This window comes from Bombina bombina, chromosome 2, assembly GCF_027579735.1.
Source record: "Bombina bombina isolate aBomBom1 chromosome 2, aBomBom1.pri, whole genome shotgun sequence".
Classification (NCBI taxonomy): domain Eukaryota; kingdom Metazoa; phylum Chordata; class Amphibia; order Anura; family Bombinatoridae; genus Bombina; species Bombina bombina.
In genome coordinates, this window is record NC_069500.1 from 37,792,735 (window position 1) to 37,807,027 (window position 14,293).

General features: G+C 47.9%; 1 protein-coding gene across 4 annotated transcripts in view; it reads left to right on the forward strand.

Moving 5' to 3' along the window:
• Positions 1-4,657: 4,657 nt before the first annotated feature.
• The window catches only part of RUSC2 (RUN and SH3 domain containing 2), a 175,456-nt gene continuing 165,820 nt past the window's right edge, over positions 4,658-14,293 (forward strand). For 2 of the 4 annotated variants that reach the window (XM_053701023.1, XM_053701024.1), the window contains exon 1: positions 4,658-4,953. The gene's annotated coding sequence lies outside the window, so the exon portion shown is untranslated. The remainder of the gene's footprint in view (positions 4,954-14,293) is intronic. The other 2 variants (XM_053701020.1, XM_053701022.1) reach the window with 1 other exon arrangement.

Consider the following 14,293-nt stretch of genomic DNA (forward strand, 5'->3'; position numbering starts at 1 on the left):
ACAGTAACAGTCTTTCCTCCCTCCCCTGGTCCTCAGTCAGTGACAGTGTCTCCTGCCTCCCCTGGTCCCCAGTCAGTGACAGTCTGTCCTCCCTCCCCTGGTCCCCAGTCAGTGACAGTCTCCCCTCCCTCTTTCCCCAGTCAGTGACAGTCTCTCATCCCTCCCCTGGTCCCCTGACAGTGACAATCTCTCCACCCTCCCCTGGTCCCCAGTCAGTGACAGTCTCTCCTCTCTCCCCTGGTCCCCAGTCAGTGACAGTCTCTCCTCTCTCCCCTGGTCCCCAGTCAGTGACAGTCTCTCCTCTCTCCCCTGGTCCCCAGTCAGTGACAGTCTATCCTGCCTCCCCTGGTCCCCTGACAGTGACAGTCTCTCCTCTCTCCCCTGGTCCCCAGTCAGTGACAGTCTCTCCTCCCTCTTTCCCAGTCAGTGACAGTCTCTCCTCCCTCCCCTGGTCCCCTGACAGTAACAGTCTCTCCTTTCTCCCCTGGTCCCCAGTCAGTGACAGTCTCTCCTCCCTCTTTCCCCTGTCAGTGACAGTCTCTCCTCTCTCCCCTGGTCCCCAGTCAGTGACAGTCTCTCCTCCCTCTTTCCCCTGTCAGTGACAGTCTCTCCTCCCTCCCCTCGTCCCCAGACAGTGACAGTCTCTCCTCCCTCCCCTGGTCCCCAGTCAGTGACAGTCTCTCCTGTCTCCCCTGGTCCCCAGTCAGTGACAGTCTATCCTGTCTCCCCTGGTCCCCAGTCAGTGACAGTCTCTCCTGTCTCCCCTGGTCCCCAGTCAGTGACAGTCTACCCTGCCTCCCCTGGTCCCCAGTCAGTGACAGTCTCTCCTCCCTCTTTCCCCTGTCAGTGACAGTCTCTCCTCCCTCCCCTGGTCCCCAGTCAGTGACAGTCTCTCCTCCCGCTTTCCCCAGTCAGTGACAGTCTCTCCTCCCTCCCCTGGTCCCCTGGCAGTGACAGTCTCTCCTCCCTCCCCTGGTCCCCTGACAGTGACAGTCTATCCTCCCTCCCCTGGTCCCCAGTCAGTGACAGTTTCTCCTCCCTCTTTCCCCAGTCAGTGACAGTCTCTACTCCCTCCCCTGGTCCCCTGGCAGTGACAGTCTCTCCTCCCTCCCCTGATCCCCAGTCAGTGACAGTCTCTCCTCCCTTTCCCAGTCAGTGACAGTCTCTTCTCCCTCCCCTGGTCCCCTAACAGTGACAGTCTCTACTCCCTCCCCTGGTCCCCTGGCAGTGACAGTCTCTCCTCCCTCCCCTGATCCTCAGTCAATGACAGTCTCTCCTCCCTTTCCCAGTCAGTGACAGTCTCTTCTCCCTCCCCTGGTCCCCTGACAGTGACAGTCTCTCCTCCCTCCCCTGGTCCTCAGTCAGTGACAGTCTCTCCTCCCTCTTTCCCCAGTCAGTGACAGTCTCTCCTCTCTCCCCTGGTCCCCAGTCAGTGACAGTCTCTCCTCCCTCCCCTGGTCCAGAGTCAGTGACAGTCTCTCCTCCCTCCCCTGATCCCCAGTCAGTGACAGTCTCCCCTCCCTCTTTTCCCAGTCAGTGACAGTCTCTCCTCCCTCCCCTGGTCCCCTGACAGTGACAGTCTCTCCTCCCTCCCCTGGTCCCCTGACAGTGACAGTCTCTCCTCCCTCCCCTGGTCCTCAGTCAGTGACAGTCTCTCCTCCCTCTTTCCCCAGTCAGTGACAGTCTCTCCTCCCTCCCCTCGTCCCCAGTCAGTGACAGTCTCTCCTCCCGCTTTCCCCAGTCAGTGACAGTCTCTCCTCCCTCCCCTGGTCCCCTGGCAGTGACAGTCTCTCCTCCCTCCCCTGGTCCCCTGTCAGTGACAGTCTATCCTCCCTCCCCTGGTCCCCAGTCAGTGACAGTTTCTCCTCCCTCTTTCCCCAGTCAGTGACAGTCTCTACTCCCTCCCCTGGTCCCCTGGCAGTGACAGTCTCTCCTCCCTCCCCTGATCCCCAGTCAGTGACAGTCTCTCCTCCCTTTCCCAGTCAGTGACAGTCTCTTCTCCCTCCCCTGGTCCCCTAACAGTGACAGTCTCTACTCCCTCCCCTGGTCCCCTGGCAGTGACAGTCTCTCCTCCCTCCCCTGATCCTCAGTCAGTGACAGTCTCTCCTCCCTTTCCCAGTCAGTGACAGTCTCTTCTCCCTCCCCTGGTCCCCTGACAGTGACAGTCTCTCCTCCCTCCCCTGGTCCTCAGTCAGTGACAGTCTCTCCTCCCTCTTTCCCCAGTCAGTGACAGTCTCTCCTCTCTCCCCTGGTCCCCAGCCAGTGACAGTCTCTCCTCCCTCCCCTGGTCCAGAGTCAGTGACAGTCTCTCCTCCCTCCCCTGATCCCCAGTCAGTGACAGTCTCCCCTCCCTCTTTTCCCAGTCATTGACAGTCTCTCCTCCCTCCCCTGGTCCCCTGACAGTGACAGTCTCTCCTCCCTCCCCTGGTCCCCTGACAGTGACAGTCTCTCCTCCCTCCCCTGGTCCTCAGTCAGTGACAGTCTCTCCTCCCTCTTTCCCCAGTCAGTGACAGTCTCTCCTCCCTCTTTCCCCAGTCAGTGACAGTCTCTCCTCTCTCCCCTGGTCCCCAGTCAGTGACAGTCTCTCCTCCCTCCCCTGGTCCAGAGTCAGTGACAGTCTCTCCTCCCTCCCCTGATCCCCAGTCAGTGACAGTCTCCCCTCCCTCTTTTCCCAGTCAGTGACAGTCTCTCCTCCCTCCCCTGGTCCCCTGACAGTGACAGTCTCTCCTCCCTCCCCTGGTCCCCTGACAGTGACAGTCTCTCCTCCCTCCCCTGGTCCTCAGTCAGTGACAGTCTCTCCTCCCTCTTTCCCCAGTCAGTGACAGTCTCTCCTCCCTCCCCTCGTCCCCAGTCAGTGACAGTCTCTCCTCCCGCTTTCCCCAGTCAGTGACAGTCTCTCCTCCCTCCCCTGGTCCCCTGGCAGTGACAGTCTCTCCTCCCTCCCCTGGTCCCCTGACAGTGACAGTCTATCCTCCCTCCCCTGGTCCCCAGTCAGTGACAGTTTCTCCTCCCTCTTTCCCCAGTCAGTGACAGTCTCTACTCCCTCCCCTGGTCCCCTGGCAGTGACAGTCTCTCCTCCCTCCCCTGATCCCCAGTCAGTGACAGTCTCTCCTCCCTTTCCCAGTCAGTGACAGTCTCTTCTCCCTCCCCTGGTCCCCTAACAGTGACAGTCTCTACTCCCTCCCCTGGTCCCCTGGCAGTGACAGTCTCTCCTCCCTCCCCTGATCCTCAGTCAGTGACAGTCTCTCCTCCCTTTCCCAGTCAGTGACAGTCTCTTCTCCCTCCCCTGGTCCCCTGACAGTGACAGTCTCTCCTCCCTCCCCTGGTCCTCAGTCAGTGACAGTCTCTCCTCCCTCTTTCCCCAGTCAGTGACAGTCTCTCCTCTCTCCCCTGGTCCCCAGCCAGTGACAGTCTCTCCTCCCTCCCCTGGTCCAGAGTCAGTGACAGTCTCTCCTCCCTCCCCTGATCCCCAGTCAGTGACAGTCTCCCCTCCCTCTTTTCCCAGTCAGTGACAGTCTCTCCTCCCTCCCCTGGTCCCCTGACAGTGACAGTCTCTCCTCCCTCCCCTGGTCCCCTGACAGTGACAGTCTCTCCTCCCTCCCCTGGTCCTCAGTCAGTGACAGTCTCTCCTCCCTCTTTCCCCAGTCAGTGACAGTCTCTCCTCCCTCTTTCCCCAGTCAGTGACAGTCTCTCCTCTCTCCCCTGGTCCCCAGTCAGTGACAGTCTCTCCTCCCTCCCCTGGTCCAGAGTCAGTGACAGTCTCTCCTCCCTCCCCTGATCCCCAGTCAGTGACAGTCTCCCCTCCCTCTTTTCCCAGTCAGTGACAGTCTCTCCTCCCTCCCCTGGTCCCCTGACAGTGACAGTCTCTCCTCCCTCCCCTGGTCCCCTGACAGTGACAGTCTCTCCTCCCTCCCCTGGTCCTCAGTCAGTGACAGTCTCTCCTCCCTCTTTCCCCAGTCAGTGACAGTCTCTCCTCCCGCTTTCCCCAGTCAGTGACAGTCTCTCCTCCCTCCCCTGGTCCCCTGGCAGTGACAGTCTCTCCTCCCTCCCCTGGTCCCCTGACAGTGACAGTCTATCCTCCCTCCCCTGGTCCCCAGTCAGTGACAGTTTCTCCTCCCTCTTTCCCCAGTTAGTGACAGTCTCTACTCCCTCCCCTGGTCCCCTGGCAGTGACAGTCTCTCCTCCCTCCCCTGATCCCCAGTCAGTGACAGTCTCTCCTCCCTTTCCCAGTCAGTGACAGTCTCTTCTCCCTCCCCTGGTCCCCTAACAGTGACAGTCTCTACTCCCTCCCCTGGTCCCCTGGCAGTGACAGTCTCTCCTCCCTCCCCTGATCCTCAGTCAGTGACAGTCTCTCCTCCCTTTCCCAGTCAGTGACAGTCTCTTCTCCCTCCCCTGGTCCCCTGACAGTGACAGTCTCTCCTCCCTCCCCTGGTCCTCAGTCAGTGACAGTCTCTCCTCCCTCTTTCCCCAGTCAGTGACAGTCTCTCCTCTCTCCCCTGGTCCCCAGCCAGTGACAGTCTCTCCTCCCTCCCCTGGTCCAGAGTCAGTGACAGTCTCTCCTCCCTCCCCTGATCCCCAGTCAGTGACAGTATCCCCTCCCTCTTTTCCCAGTCAGTGACAGTCTCTCCTCCCTCCCCTGGTCCCCTGACAGTGACAGTCTCTCCTCCCTCCCCTGGTCCCCTGACAGTGACAGTCTCTCCTCCCTCCCCTGGTCCTCAGTCAGTGACAGTCTCTCCTCCTTCTTTCCCCAGTCAGTGACAGTCTCTCCTCCCTCCCCTGGTCCCCTGACAGTCTCTCTGGGCAGGGGCCGTGTGACGTCAGCCCAGCTGCACTGGCAGAGAGATGTGATGGTGGATGTGATGCTGAGCTCTTCTCTCTGCGCTACGAGCTCACACAGGAGCCATGATGTTAGCAGCCGAGGATTGTGCAGGAAAATAACCAGCTGTGTGCGAGGTAAGGATGGTCGGTGCTAGTGTCAGGGCTGTGTCCTTGTGCTGTCAGGGGAGGTGACAGCTGTGGCTCTGGGCTCAGCTGTCATTGCTAGAACGGTCTCTTTATATGGAAAGGGAGCTGCGCAGGGCTGCAGGCATGGGGTGAGGTGCCCTCTGTATATGTTTGTGTGTGTGTTGTATTGTGTGTGTATTGTATTGTGTGTGTGTGTATTGTATTGTGTGTGTATTGTATTGTGTGTGTGTGTATTGTATTGTGTGTGTATTGTATTGTGTGTGTGTGTATTGTATTGTGTGTGTATTGTATTGTGTGTGTGTATTGTATTGTGATTGTATTGTGTGTATTGTATTGTGTGTGTGTGTGTATTGTATTGTGTGTGTATTGTATTGTGTGTGTGTGTATTGTATTGTGATTGTATTGTGTGTGTGTATTGTATTGTGTGTGTGTATTGTATTGTGTGTGTGTGTATTGTATTGTGTGTGTGTATTGTATTGTGTGTGTGTATTGTATTGTGTGTGTATTGTATGTATTGTATTGTGATTGTATTGTGTGTGTGTGTATTGTATTGTGTGTGTGTGTGTATTGTATTGTGATTGTATTGTGTGTGTGTATTGTATTGTGTGTGTGTGTGTGTGTGTGTGTATTGTATTGTGATTGTATTATTGTGTATTGTATTGTATTGTGGGTGTATTGTGTGTGTGTGTGTTGTATTGCGTGTGTATTGTATTGTGTGTGTGTATTGTTTTGTGTGTGTGTTGTATTGCGTGTGTATTGTATTGTGTGTGTATTGTATTGTGTGTGTGTGTGTTGTAGTGTGTATTATATTGTGTGTGTGTGTATTGTATTGTGTGGGTGTGTGTGGATGTATTGTGTGTATTGTATTGTGTGTGTGTGTGTATTGTATTGTATTGTGTGGGTGTATGTGTGTGTGTGTATTGTATTGTTTTGTGTGTATTCTATTGTCTGTGTGTGTATTGTATTGTGTGTGTATTGCTTTGTGTGTGTGTGTGTGTTTTATTGTGTGTGTGTGCTTGCATTGTCTGTGTGTGCCTGTATGAGCCAGAATATGTTTCATCTTTATGTGAGGTTGGTCCTTTGGGTGTTTTAATGTGAATAGGTCAGAGTGTGAATTTATGTGCATTTTATTTGCGTATTAGTGTGTATCATTAGATTCAGAGAGTGCCACTAGCATGTCTATTTACAGTGGGCATCTAAGTATGCCATCATAATGTGTTTTATCAATGTGTGTGTATCTGAGTATGAATCTCTGGGCATGTGTGCATATATGTGTGTGCATCTCCTTTTTCTTTGTGTATATGTGTAACTGTATTGTGTGTGTTATTGTGAAATGCTGTGTGTTTGTTAATCTCCTTGTCTGTTGTGTGTGCCTTGTGTATGTCAGTGTGTTTGTGTGTCTGTTCTGTGTATGTAAAACTTGGTCACTAAGCAGCAGTGTTGATCTATGGTACAGTTTGAAGGCGCTGTGTTTAATATCTGGTTGTATTTCCTTATGTTTTTACTTTATGTGTGCATGTTTGTATCTCTCTTGATGTGTCTATTTGTTTAGATACACATAGGGCTCCATGTACTAAGCAGTCAGCGAGCTACCCGCAACAAATCTCGCGTCAAAACTCGCAAACTGATATGTACAAAGTCGTCAACTATGTTCAAAGTCGCATCTTTAAAATTGCGAGCGTACTTATCCGCCAAACCTCGCTACCTCTCCATTTTTCACTGTAATTAGACACATTTGACCACCAACTCGCCAAAAACGAATGTACTAAAAAATCTATTTGTCCGCTCGCTACAATTTCCGCTCCCACCTCGTTATTTTTGCCTCGACACCTTTTAGGTGGCGGGCAAGGTACAAAACAATAGGAAAGTCAATCTAGACGCCAGTCTAGACATATATAAAAGGCAGTAATATCAGCATTGTACAGCATAACTGGCGTCTAATTTGTCTCTCATTTCCATGTACATAAATTGCGCCAAATTTGTCGACTGTAATTAAAGAGTAATCTATATTTTAAATTTGTATTGTATAGTTGTCAATCTTTATAATTATTTTTATATTAATATTTATATATTATCAGATCCAGATGAAGCCATATCCAAATTGTAAATAAATATTACAAAAATAACGCTCTGTAATCACTCTTCAAAAAATTTAGAACAATAATAAAGTTGTTTAGATAAGTTGAACTTTTATAGGAGCAAAATTCTATTCCCGCGACTACTATGATGTTCGTGACACCTTGCATGTCACGTGTTAATAATTGGCCAGACAATTCAACTGAAAGTTAAAAGTACATCAGCTTAGTCGCGGCGAGCGAGACGTCAAATTTATCAATAATCCGCCACTGCTCGCGGCGGGCTAGACTTGTCTATTTATTGGGGGATTATTAGTACATAGCGACAGCGGACACCATTTCGCCCGCGGCGAGTAACGGCGAGTTTATCCGCGTCTAAAATGACGGATGAATTGACGGCTTAGTACATGGAGCCCATAGTTTGGGATCCAGCTAAATCCCTATATGCATGTATATATTTATGTGCATGTATATATATTTATGTGCATGTATATATTTATGTGCATGTATATATATTTATGTGCATGTATATATTTATGTGCATGTATATATTTATGTGCTTGTATATATATTTATGTGCATGTATATATTTATGTGCATGTATATATTTATGTGCTTGTATATATATTTATGTGCATGTATATATTTATGTGCATGTATATATATTTATGTGCATGTATATATTTATGTGCTTGTATATATATTTATGTGCATGTATATATTTATGTGCTTGTATATATATTTATGTGCATATATATATTTATGTGCATGTATATATATATATATTTATGTGCATGTATATATTTATGTGCATGTATATATATTTATGTGCATGTATATATTTATGTGCATGTATATATATTTATGTGCATGTATATATTTATGTGCATGTATATATTTATGTGCTTGTATATATATTTATGTGCATGTATATATTTATGTACATGTATATATTGGTTTGTGTATGTGTTAATGTGTATCATACTGCATATTGTACCAGTTTTGTGTGTAGGTATACATCTGGGGTTAAAGCTATAGATTGTGTAACTGATATGGGTGTGTAAGTAGGGCTTTGTATTAGCAGTATATAGACTTTGTTTCTAGATCTGTTTATAAACAAATGTAGGTCACAGATTTGTAGAATGTCCTCTGATATATGTCCCTGTGTGCAGGCCTCTGTTATAGAAGAAAACAATTGTATGTATTATACAAACAGTGCTATCTATCTATTTGTCTTTCTATCATCTATCTTATCTATCTCTATATATGTCTATCTCTCTCTCTCTCTATCTATCTCTCTATCTATCTCTCGTTGTCTGTCTGTCTATCTATCTATCTATCTATCTATCTATCTATCTATCTATCTATCGTGGTGTATTATATACACACAGTTTGGTCATTTGTGGTGTAGGTGCTTGGATAGTCTTGTGGTATATCTCTGCATATACATCTTTCACTAGGTACAGTATGTGCATAGGTTTTTCTTATGGGAGTGTAGAGATTCCTTTGCTGCTTCTTTATTTTTCACTGGGTACCATTTGATTTTATGGGTCACTGGCCATGTGCAATGTTAGATGCAGCTAAAATCTTCCCAGAATACTGAGCAGCGGCCTTTGTTGTTTGTCAATGCGTCTTAGTGAGATGTTCCTCTCTGTAGCAGTGATTGTTCCAACATGATCGTGGGTGTGTGACAGTGTACATGACTTTGTGTGTGTGACAGTGCGCATGGGTTTGTGTGTGTGTGTGTGTGAGCATGGGTTTGTGTCAGACAGTATATGCATAGGTGTGTAAATGTATGTGTGAGTGTGCATGGGTTTGTATGTGTGTGTTTGTGAGACAGTGTGCATGGGTTTGTGTGTGTGTGAGAGTGGGCATGGGTTTGTGTGTGTGTGAGAGTGGGCATGGGTTTGTGTGTGTGTGAGAGTGCGCATGGGTTTGTGTGTGTGTGTGTGAGAGTGCGCATGGGTTTGTGTGTGTGTGAGAGTGCGCATGGGTTTGTATCAGACAGTATATGCATAGGTGTGTGAATGTATGTGTGGGTGTGCATGGGTTTGTATGTGTGGTGGGCGGGGCTTAAAAAATCATAAGACCAAAATAATTTAAATAAAATTCTAAATAAAGTCATATATTTTAATACACTTAGGCAGCAAATCAAACACAAGCTCAAACCACTGGTATGGCTATGTGAGCTATGTATTTAATTAACCTTTGCAGAGACAGTGCTACATTTTTTTATCTTAATTGGACATTTAATAATAGATTCTTTAAAACTGCTCTCTGCATTCCCCATTAATATTCTAGATTCTGGCCTTTAAAGTCAGCAAAAATGCACAGTAGCACACTACATAGCATACGCATACACATGCAGATACACACACACCACATAGCATACACTTATACATGCAGATACACACACACCACATAGCATACACTTATACATGCAGATACAAACACACTACATAGCATACACTTATACATGCAGATACACACACTACATAGCATACACTTATACATGCAGATACACACACTACATAGCATACACTTATACATGCAGCATACACACACACTACATAGTATACCTTTATACATGCAGATACACAGACACTACATAGTATACCTTTATACATGCAGATACACACACACTACATAGCATACACTTATACATGCAGATACACACACACTACATAGCATACACTTATACATGCAGATACACACACACTACATAGTATACACTTACACATGCAGATACACACACACTACATAGCATACACTTATACATGCAGATACACACACACTACATAGCATACACTTATACATGCAGATACACACACACTACATAGTATACACTTACACATGCAGATACACACACACTACATAGCATACACTTACACATGCAGATACACACACACTACATAGCATACACTTATACATGCAGATACACACACACACTACATAGCATACACTTACACATCCAGATACACACACACTACATAGCATACACTTATACATGCAGATACACACACACTACATAGCATACACTTATACATGCAGATACACACACACTACATAGCATACACTTATATGCAGATACACACATACTACATAGCATACACTTAGACATGCGGATACACAGACACTACATAGTATACACTTATGCATGCAGATACACACACACATTACATAGCATACACTTATACATGCAGCATACACTTATACATGCAGATACACAGACACTACATAGTATACACTTATACATGCAGACACACACACACTACATAGCATATACTTATACATGCAGATACACAGACACTACATAGTATACACTTATACATGCAGACACACACACAATACATAGCATACACTTATACATGCAGATACACACTTATACATGCAGATACACATACACACACTACATAGCTTACATTTATACATGCAGACACACACACTACATAGCATACACTTAGACATGCGGATACACACACACTACATAGCATACACTTACACATGCAGAAATACACACACTACATAGCATACACTTACACAGGCAGATACACAGACACTACATAGTATACTCTTATACATGCAGATACACACACACACATTACATAGCATACACTTATACATGCAGATACACAGACACTACATAGTATACACTTATACATGCAGACACACACACACACACTACATAGCAGACACTTATACATGCAGATACACATACACACACTACATAGCTTACATTTATACATGCAGACACACACACACTACATAGCATAAACTTATACATACAGATACACACACACAGTTATGGATACAGATAGACACACACACTACATCATATATGGGTATCTGTAATTCATTGTACGGTGTCCTGGGGTTGGCAAGCACATTAGCTGGCAGTCTGCGGCTGCCACTGTTCGTTACCCTGGTATTAGCACTGCTCATTGTATAAAACTGAAGGCATGCTAGTATTATCATCAGGGGTTAGACATCATCACTACCAAACTGTGAGAGTGTGCATTGGTGTGTGTGTGTGAGACAGTGTGCATAGAGTTGTGCGTGTGTGTGTGTGTGTGCATAGGGTTGTGTGTGTGAGAGTGTGCATGGGTTTGTGTGTGTGTGTGAGACAGTGTGCATAGGGTTGTGTGGGTGAGAGTGTGCATGGGTTTGTGTGTGTGTGTGAGACAGTGTGCATAGGGTTGTGTGGGTGAGAGTGTGCATGGGTTTGTGTGTGTGTGTGAGACAGTGTGCATAGGGTTGTGTGGGTGAGAGTGTGCATGGGTTTGTGTGTGTGTGTGAGACAGTGTGCATGGGTGTGTGTGTGTGTGTGAGATAGTGTGCATGGGTTTGTGTGTGTGTGTGTGTGTGTGTGAGACAGTGTGCATGGGTGTGTGTGTGTGTGTGTGTGTGAGACAGTGTGCATGGGTTTGTGTGTGTGTGTGAGACAGTGTGCATGGGTTTGTGTGTGTGTGTGAGACAGTGTGCATGGGTGTGTGTGTGTGTGTGAGATAGTGTGCATGGGTTTGTGTGTGTGTGTGAGACAGTGTGCATGGGTTTGTGTGTGTGTGTGTGAGACAGTGTGCATGGGTTTGTGTGTGTGTGTGAGACAGTGTGCATGGGTTTGTGTGTGAGACAGTGTGCATGGGTGTGTGTGTGTGTGTGAGACAGTGTGCATGGGTTTGTGTGTGTGTGTGAGACAGTGTGCATGGGTTTGTGTGTGTGTGTGAGACAGTGTGCATGGGTGTGTGTGTGTGTGTGTGAGATAGTGTGCATGGGTGTGTGTGTGTGTGTGAGACAGTGTGCATGGGTTTGTGTGTGCGTGTGAGACAGTGTGCATGGGTTTGTGTGTGTGTGTGAGACAGTGTGCATGGGTTTGTGTGTGAGTGTGTGAGATAGTGTGCATGGGTTTGTGTGTGAGACAGTGTGCATAGAGTTGTGCATGTGTGTGTGTGTGAGAGAGAGTGTGCATGGGTTTGTGTGTGTGTGAGACAGTCTGCATGGGTTTGTGTGTGAGTGTGTGAGATAGTGTGCATGGGTTTGTGTGTGAGACAGTGTGCATAGAGTTGTGTGTGTGTGTGTGTGTGTGTGTGTGAGAGAGTGTGCATGGGTTTGTGTGTGTGTGAGACAGTGTGCATGGGTTTGTGTGTGTGTGAGACAGTGTGCATGGGTTTGTGTGTGAGGCAGTGTGCATAGAGTTGTGTGTGTGTGAGACAGTGTGCATAGAGTTGTGTGTGTGTGAGACAGTGTGCATAGAGTTGTGTGTGTGTGAGAGAGTGTGCATAGAGTTGTGTGTGTGTGAGACAGTGTGCATAGAGTTGTGTGTGTGTGAGACAGTGTGCATAGAGTTGTGCATGTGTGTGTGTGTGTGAGAGAGTGTGCATGGGTTTGTGTGTGTGTGAGACAGTGTGCATGGGTTTGTGTGTGAGTGTGTGAGATAGTGTGCATGGGTTTGTGTGTGAGACAGTGTGCATAGAGTTGTGTGTGTGTGAGACAGTGTGCATAGGGTTGTGTGTGTGTGTGTGTGAGACAGTGTGCATGGGTGTGTGTGTGCATAGGGTTGTGTGTGTGATGTGTGAGACAGTTGTGTGTGTGTGTGTGTGAGTGTGCATGGATGTGTGAGACAGTGTGAGACAGTGTGCATAGGGTTGTGTGTGTGTGTGAGAGTATGCATTTGTGTGTGTGTGTGTGTGAGACAGTGTGCATAGGGTTGTGTGTGTGAGAGTGTGCATGGGTTTTATGTGTGTGTGTGTGAGACAGTGTGCATGGGTTTGTGTGTGAGACAGTTTGCATAGGGTTGTGTGTGTGTGTGCGAGACAGTGTGCATAGGGTTGTGTGTGTGTGTGAGAGTGTGCATGGATGTGTGAGACAGTTTGAGACAGTGTGCATAGGGTTGTGTGTGTGTGTGAGAGTGTGCATTGGTGTGTGTGTGAGACAGTGTGCGTAGGGTTGTGTGTGTGTGTGCGAGACAGTGTGCATAGGGTTGTGTGTGTGAGACAGTGTGCATGGGTGTGCATAGGGTTGTGTGTGTGTGTGAGACAGTGTGCATGGGTGTGTGTGTGCATAGGGTTGTGTGTGTGATGTGTGAGACAGTTGTGTGTGTGTGTGTGAGAGTGTGCATTGGTGTGTGTGTGAGACAGTGTGCGTAGGGTTGTGTGTGTGTGTGCGAGACAGTGTGCATAGGGTTGTGTGTGTGAGACAGTGTGCATGGGTGTGCATAGGGTTGTGTGTGTGTGTGAGACAGTGTGCATGGGTGTGTGTGTGCATAGGGTTGTGTGTGTGATGTGTGAGACAGTTGTGTGTGTGTGTGTGTGTGTGTGAGAGTGTGCATGGATGTGTGAGACAGTGTGCATAGGGTTGTGTGTGTGTGAGAGTGTGCATGGGTTTTATGTGTGTGTGTGAGACAGTGCGCATGGGTGTGTGTGAGTGTGTGAGATAGTGTGCATGGGTTTGTGTGTGAGACAGTGTGCGTAGGGTTGTGTGTGTGTGTGCGAGACAGTGTGCATAGGGTTGTGTGTGTGAGACAGTGTGCATGGGTGTGCATAGGGTTGTGTGTGTGTGTGAGACAGTGTGCATAGGGTTGTGTGTGTGATGTGTGAGACAGTTGTGTGTGTGTGTGTGTGTGTGTGTGTAAGAGTGTGCATGGATGTGTGAGACAGTGTGCATAGGGTTGTGTGTGTGTGAGAGTGTGCATGGGTTTTATGTGTGTGTGTGAGACAGTGCGCATGGGTGTGTGTGAGTGTGTGAGATAGTGTGCATTGGTGTGTGTGTGTGAGACAGTGTGCGTAGGGTTGTGTGTGTGTGTGTGAGAGACAGTGTGCATAGGGTTGTGTGTGTGAGACAGTGTGCATGGGTGAGACAGTGTGCATAGGTGTACATAGGGTTGTGTGTGTGTGTGTGTGTGAGACAGTGTGCATAGGGTTGTGTTTGTGAGAGTGTGCATGGGTTTGTGTGTGTGTGTGGGTGAGAGTGTGCATGGGTTTGTGTGTGTGTGTGAGACAGTGTGCATAGGGTTGTGTGTGTGAGAGTGTGCATAGGGTTGTGTGTGTGTGTGAGAGTGTGCATGGGTTTGTGTGGGTGTGAGTGTGCATGGGTTTGTGTGTGTGAGAGACAGTGTGCATAGGGTTGTGTGTGTGTGAGAGTGTGCATTTGGTTTGTGTGTGTGTGTGGGTGAGAGTGTGCATGGGTTTGTGTGTGTGTGTGTGAGACAGTGTGCATAGGGTTGTGTGTGTGTGTGTGAGAGTGTGCATGGGTTTGTG